The sequence below is a fragment of the Hemicordylus capensis genome, chromosome 6, assembly GCF_027244095.1.
Source record: "Hemicordylus capensis ecotype Gifberg chromosome 6, rHemCap1.1.pri, whole genome shotgun sequence".
NCBI lineage: Eukaryota > Metazoa > Chordata > Lepidosauria > Squamata > Cordylidae > Hemicordylus > Hemicordylus capensis.
Genome location: NC_069662.1, coordinates 105220002 through 105227442, shown reverse-complemented (window position 1 = coordinate 105227442; position 7441 = coordinate 105220002). Strand labels below are relative to the sequence as shown.

Below are 7441 nucleotides of genomic sequence, written 5' to 3'. Positions count from 1 at the left end.
CCCTGATGGCACTGCAGTTTAAAAGTGTCAGGCGGGGCAGCAGCATATCTCCCTGCCGCCCCGTTGCCTCCTTAGACCAGAAATGGCCAGAAGTACCCGGCATGTGTGGGGGCAACGGGGTGGCAGGTAGGTACACTGCCACCCTGCCAGACCTTTTAAACTTCAGTGCCGGGGGCGGGAAATGCGGCAGGGGGTAAGAGCACCCTCCCCAGTCTTTAAAGGTATCCATCCTCTAGCCGCCCCCCACCAGTTCCATGCACATCCCTAATAGGCATCTAATGTAGGATCTCAGTACTTTAATTATATTATGATCCTTTGACTATTCCAGCCAACATTGTCATCTGATGCCACTCAATACAATTTGTTAGGGGTGCACATTTAGTGTACATCATGGTGATCACATTGAAATGACTACATGCATCTATTCTGTCATGTGTACACATGGCAGGGAGATATGATCATCTGTAGACACTCCAGTACATGTACCAACGTATGTACGTATAGTGAAACAGGCATGGGTTTCACCTCAGGTACAGAACACTGTATATACTGTATACAGGAAATAGTGATGTGTAGACCACCCTGTCTGCTTCAAAAATAATCTGGGTAAACTGTATTATTTTGCTGAACATTTGACAGAAGTTCAACAAACTCTGAACTGGATCTGCAGTGAATAATGTAGTAGTAATAGTTATAATAGTAAAACAAGCCCTATCAAAGCACTATAGCGTCTATGGAGCCATGGAGTGACTTCAACTAAGGGCTCAGCATAAGTCATCACTGTGGCCTCCAATCTTGGTAAGCAGAGAAAAAAGTTGCAAGCAACAAGAGAAATTAGCTGGGCACTAGAGGATAGGGATGTGCGCTAAACACAGTTTGCGTTCCATCCCAAGCTTGGAATGGAATGCAAAATGCGTGAAACTTTCCATTGGAACTTGTTGAGCCAGTGGTTCTGACAGAACAATCTTGGATCACTCGAAACATTCCAAGATGTTCTAAACACCATTTTAGAATCCAAAATGTGTGTGCAGAGGCTATTTACGAGCTGGTGCTGGCCACACAAATGGCTGTGACGTATTCACTTAGGCCAGAAGAGTGCCATTTTGGATTCCAAAATGGTGCTTGGAACAACTGGAATGTTACAACTCGGGACAGGGTAATTCTGTTCTAAGCTCAGAACAGACCCTTGAGTCAAAGGGTGTTCTGTTCCAAGCTCAGAACACTCGAAATGGCTTGTTTCAAGTTGGAATGTTCCAACTGCGGAATGTTCTGCACATCCCTACTAGTGTAGATTCTGGCCCAGATGTGAGAGTCTGGATCCAATCCTAATTGGATGCAGCGGGTAGAAAACTAGCAGCTGCCTGTTTAGTGCCTAGTGCTGCCTGTTTCGTGTTCCATCCCATTACTAACAAGGATTCATAGGCAATCACATTCTGGGGAATGTTCAGGTCTCTGCCATGCATACACCTGGTGCAATAGATGCATGTGATATTGTATAATCAGTGAACACACTTATTCCAGAACATATTATGCAGCCCATAGGATACTTGTTTATGTTAGTTCTAACTAGTTGTATCACCCAACTAGCCAGCATAGCATAGTGGTTCGAGTGTTGGACTAGGACCGGGAAGACCCGAGTTCAAATCCCCATTCAACCATGAAACTCACTGGGTGACTCTGGGCCAGTCATGTATCTCTCAGCCTACCCTACCTCACAGGGTTGCTGTGAGGGTAAACATAAGCATGTCTGAGCTCCTCAGAGGAAAAGCGGGATATAAATGTAATAATAATAATTATTATTATTATATTTAATAATAATTATATTATTTTTATTATTTTATTATTTCTTGTTTACACAGTCAGACAGGTGTTATTGACTGGTTTGTTTTATCCACACATTGAGTCCTTTCAAGACCTGGGATGGCTGAACTTTATTATCAATGTTGTTGCTGTTATTATTATAGATATCGTCGCAGAATATAGGCTGTTCCCAGTAAAGTTGCTTTTTGTAATTGGCTGATGGTGAACCCTATGGTGTTGAGGTGCTCTTCAAGGTCTTTTGGCATTGCACCCAGGGTGCCAATTAGCACTGGGATTATTTTGGTCTTTTTCTGCCACTGCCTTTCAATTTCAATTTGTTGTTGTTGATGATGATGATGATGATGATATAATATTCAAAGAGAAACTATGGTAGTGGTTCCAAACATTTCAGAAAGGCAATTACCAGATAAATTCCAGATTTGTTATAGACTCATATTTCCATCATTCTGGCAATGTGCATTGCCCCCAGAGTTATATATGCTGATGTATACCCTTTTGACTGAAGCTCCAGTCCACCATTTTGGATCCTCTCCATCTCAATGAAACTGGGTTGCATCCCATCCCCTGAATTTGAATAAAGTTGTAATGGAACTTTGCTATATGTGATTCCACTATTCGCAGTTTTGTGTATCCATGATCCACAAATAGCCACCCAACCTCAGCATACATGGGTATACAAAGGGTTCATACCTGCATATCTGTGGTTGCTACGTGGCCAGAAATTACATCTGAGGCCATTTCTGGCTGCCATTTTGTGTAAAGGAGCCATTGGGGGGGGAGAGAAAAATTTCCACAATTTTTGCTCGGAAACGGTCAAATTGATGGCTGGGGGGCACTGTTGGACAGATGAAGACCTGTGGAACACAGTCTAGCACTCCCTCCCCCCAAGTAATTTCACTGTTTTTCACTGTTTGTTGGACTTCCCCCACCTTGCAGGAATGTACTCCCCCCATTTCCCATAGGTGCAGTGACTCGTTATTCACGGTTTCATTACTCATTGTTGTAGGCAAGGAACAGAACCCCCGCAAATAACGAGGTATGCCTGTATTCCATACTTTTACTTATTCACTTTCACTACATAAGCCTGCAGCAGTTTCATATTCATTATTCAGTACAATTAAAAAAGTTATTACAGCTTCCTTGACATGTTACAGGATTGCTCATACATATCCATAATAATAACACTGATCTTTGTGAATGTGTAAATACTGCAGATTCATTATTATGTTGTGGGTACACTTGCTTAGTTTGTTGTTATGACTGAAGCTATCATTTGTTCACTGATGCACATTCCATATCAATATAGATGGCTCTAGTTATGCTTCCTGTAGCATCAAGGGTAGCAACAATAGTTGGGGAGGATGTGCTTCTTTTCCTTCCCCACACAATTATTCTGAACAATGTGCACCTATGTCCCTGAGGGCTGCGGCACCCCGGAGACATAACTGCATGTTGCTCAGAGCACTTACTGGGGAAGAAGAGATCAGTGAACATACCACCTCCCTCATGTGAGCCAGAGTTCAGAAGCAGGGAGCCTACCACTGCAGATATGCATCCCTTGGCTGCACACATGGTAGCTTTAGTCATGATGTCAGTGGGAATCATTACCCCAGACTTTCTCTGCAAGTCATCCATGGGGATGTGCTAGTCGGGCTACCGTGACACCCCTAAAATCTGACTGCCACCTGAAGCACCTAGCTACATCCTGCTTCATAGTAGGACTAGCCCTGGCACATCTTCCTCCTTGTGTTACCTCGTTTGTTGTGTCTAAAGTACAATTTCTCCCCATTTCTTCACATCACTGAACTGTTTTGGGCACACTGTATGCATTGCTCTATGATTACTACTAGGAAAGAATAATCAGTTTATTGAGTTAATTTTTCAAAAGCTTAACTTCATCACACGTTCAAAATATATTTCATATTAAAAACTGGGTTTCAAAATTGTTATGTGATGGCTATGGGACCAGGAATAAATCTGAACCATCCCGGTCATTCATATTTATCGTGGACATTCCTATTAATCGTGGACTAATCAATTGCATTTGTGCATGATTCAGTGGTTTTATTGAACATGTGGATATTGTCGGATCATAAAAACAGCTCAAGAATGTTGCTATGACTTAACTAGTACATATTTTACAAGCAGGCATAGAATCAGTCCTCAGTATAAATAATGTTGCATTAATGCTGAAGCATGGAATTGCTGTGGCTAAATCTTGGGAGTCTTTAGCTTTTCAGCTGGTGATTTGGAGATTTATTCTGCTGCCACTGAAGTCAACAGTCAAAACCTATTGATTTTACTTGGACAGGATGGGACAAAACTAAATGTTTCCAGATGAAATTACATACTCACAAAAAGCCACAGGGTGTTTCTTTTTGTTCTGGGCATGACGTTCAATTCATCTTCATTTTGTAGTATAGCTGGTAAATACACATTTAAAAACTCCATTAAATGTCAAATATTGGTGGGGGTGGCAGATATAGCACTCAAATCAGCTGGAGGAAGATGTCTCAAAAACACTTGAAAAACTTGCCCTTTTACCAACTAGCTAACCATGTCTTTTCTTTTTTCTTTTTGCAAAGCAGAGCAAGGCTTTATCTATCAAGATTGTACTAGCTGCCTTTTATAATTTCTCAAGCATGAACTCTATAGGGCTTTGCATTGAATCAGAACAATAATTGGACCCAATTTGATACAGGCCCTATCAGCAGCATTTTGCAATGTATCCTTTTGATGCAAAAAGCTAATATGCCAGTACAATATTCTCCATATCATATTGGATGCTACTGAATTTCATTCCATGATTGGATGGTTGTTTTCATGCCTTTCTCCATTGCTAATAATCATAATAATATAAACTTTGTTAGCCACTCCATAACAAGTTGTTCTCTGGGCAGCTCACAGCACAACATTAAAACATTCAATGAAAACACATAAAACACATCAAATCACAACACACACACAAGTACAAATGTGTTCTTTCTAAAATCAATTTTTAAAATCAATTTTAAAAAGCCCGAGTGCACAAGAAGGTCTTCACCTGGCATCTGAAAGAACAAAGTGATGGTGACAGGCGAACCTCACTGGGGAGGCTGTTCCATAAATGGGGTACAACCACTGAAAAGGCTTTCTCACTCGTGGCCACCCATCTCACCTCATTTGACAGGGGCACTTGGAGCAGGGCATCTGAAGAAGGTTTGTGTTGGGACATATAGGGCAAGGCACTCTCTCAGGTAACTCGGTCTGAAGCCATTTAGGGCTTTAAAGGTTAAAACCAACACTTGGAATTGGGACTGGGAGCCAGTACAGCTGATGAATCACTGGCGTAATATGATCAAAATGTTCAGTCCTAGTTAATAATCTCACAGCCCTATTTTGTATCAACTTCAGTTTCCAGTCTGTTTTCAGAGGCAGCCCACTTACAATGCATTGCAGTAATCTAAGTGAGAGGTTACCAAAGCATGAGTAAATGTGGCCAAGCTATCTCTGTCCAGGTAAGGTTGCAGTTGGCGTATCAGCCGAAGCTGATAAAAAGTACTCCGAACTACAGAGGCCACTTGAGCCTCTAGGATCAATGAGAATCCCCGGTCCTTCAGGGGGAATGCAACCCATCTAGAACAGGCTGAACACCATCACCTGGGGAGAGGAACTACTGACCAGCAGTACTTCTGCCTTGTCTGAATTGGGTCGCAACTTGTTCACCCTCATCCAGTCCATTACTGTATCCAGGCACTGATTCAGGACAATCACTGCCTCACCTGATGAAAACGAGAGAAAAAGAACTTTATTTACAATCAGTGATCAGATACAACTGAGTGTCATCTGCATACTGATGCCACCTCAGGCCAAATCTATGGAGGACATCTCCCAGAGGTTTCATGTTGATATTAAACAGCATAGGGGAAATAATGGAACCCTGCAGAATCCGAAAACACTACTGCCAATGGGTTGAGCAATAATCCCCCAGCACCACCTTTTAGAAATGTTAGCAGAACTCCAAGCAATGCCTCCCACACTCTTAGCCAGCTTATCTAAAAGGACACCATGGTCAATGGTATCGAAAGCGGCTGAGAGATCTGAGAAAATTAACAGGGTTGCAGTCCCCCTGTCTCTCTACACAGGTCATCCCACAAGGTGACCAAAGTAGTTTCTGTTCCAACGCCAGGCCTGAAGCCTGATTGAAATGGATCTAGATAATCCATCTCCTCCAAGAGTGCCGGGAGCTGGTCAGCCACTATATGCTCAAGCACATTGCCCAGGAAGGGAATATTGGCCACAGGCCTATAGTTATTTACATCCTCCTGGTCCCAACTAGGTTTCTTTAGGAGTGGTCAAATAATTGCTTTCTTCCACAAAGCTGGGACCGCTCCATCTATAATGAGGCATTTAGAACCTGCTGGACCCAGATAAAAATTACCTCCTTACTAGATTTAATACACCATGAAGAGCAAGAGAAGCATGTATGTGGTCAACTGAACTTGACTGAACACACTGCCCACATCCTCAGGCGCCAATAACTGAAACTGTTCCAGCAAAACTGGACTATGTGGTATAGACACATCTCCCATTGACACAGGAGAGTCCAACTCCTGGCAAATGTGAGCTACTTTACCCTCAAAGTGCTGTGAAAATGTGTCAGTGTGCTACCAAGGGTTCTAATACATCTTGCCCGAGGTCAGATTTCAAGAGGCCCCACACCACCTGGAAAAGCCCCACTGGATGACATTGAGAGGATACATTGATGGACCCCCACCCCAATTATTTTGTTTGTTCCATCGCTGCCGCAGAATAGGCTCAATAGTGAGTTCTAACCTGTGGTTGCTCAAAATCACCCCGAGTTTTCCTCCACGTACGTTCCAGCCATCTCCCATCTTGCTTCATTGCCCTCAACTCAGGTGAATACCAAGGTGCTGCACAGTCTCTGTTTTCCAGGAGAGAGGAATGATTATGTCAACTGCCCGAGCTATCTCTCCATTCTAGAGAGCAAAGAGCTTCAACAGGAGCTGGGAAATTCCAGCTGGAAAATTCCCCAGAGCCCTCAGGAATCCATTGGAGTCCACCAGTCTCATTTTAATTGGTACACCACTACTGCAAAGTGATATAGCTGCTGAAACGCTAAGCCTCAGAAGGAAGTGATCTGACCATTACAAGGACACAGATGACACCTCCCGCAAACGCGTGTGTGCACACACACACACACAAACACACACTTTCAAATCACCATCCTCCTGCCCAGTTGAAAAAGCCATATCCAGAATGTGCCCCAATTCATGTGTTGGGCCAACAACATGTTTGGACAACCCCATGGTTATCATGATGGCCATGAAGTCCTAAGCCACCCCAGACAAGGCAGCCTCATCATGGAATTTGAAGCCACCCAGAACAATCATTTTGGGATTCCTCAGCACCAAACCCAGCAGGGTGGACAGCAGGGTGGGCCGTACACCAACAGAAACCCCACTCTGTTCTGAGAGCCCAAAACCAGGTACAAACGCTCCGAACCAGCACACACTTGGACAAAGGGCCTATAGAATAAAATAGAGCTTTTAAAAACTACAGTGACCCCCCCAACATCCCTCCAACCTATGCTGATTCTGTACTAAATATCCAGGTAGAC

General features: G+C 43.2%; 1 protein-coding gene across 2 annotated transcripts in view; it reads left to right on the top strand.

The window, feature by feature from the left end:
* TGFBR2 (transforming growth factor beta receptor 2) overlaps nt 1-7441 on the top strand; it is a 122728-nt gene that overhangs the window by 2537 nt on the left and 112750 nt on the right. Inside the window, exon 1 of one of the 2 annotated variants that reach the window (XM_053263171.1) lies at nt 2841-2857. The exons of the other annotated variant lie outside the window; for it this stretch is intronic. The gene's annotated coding sequence lies outside the window, so the exon portion shown is untranslated. Of the gene's footprint in view, nt 1-2840; nt 2858-7441 lie in introns of those variants that run through there. 2 annotated transcript variants of the gene reach the window in all.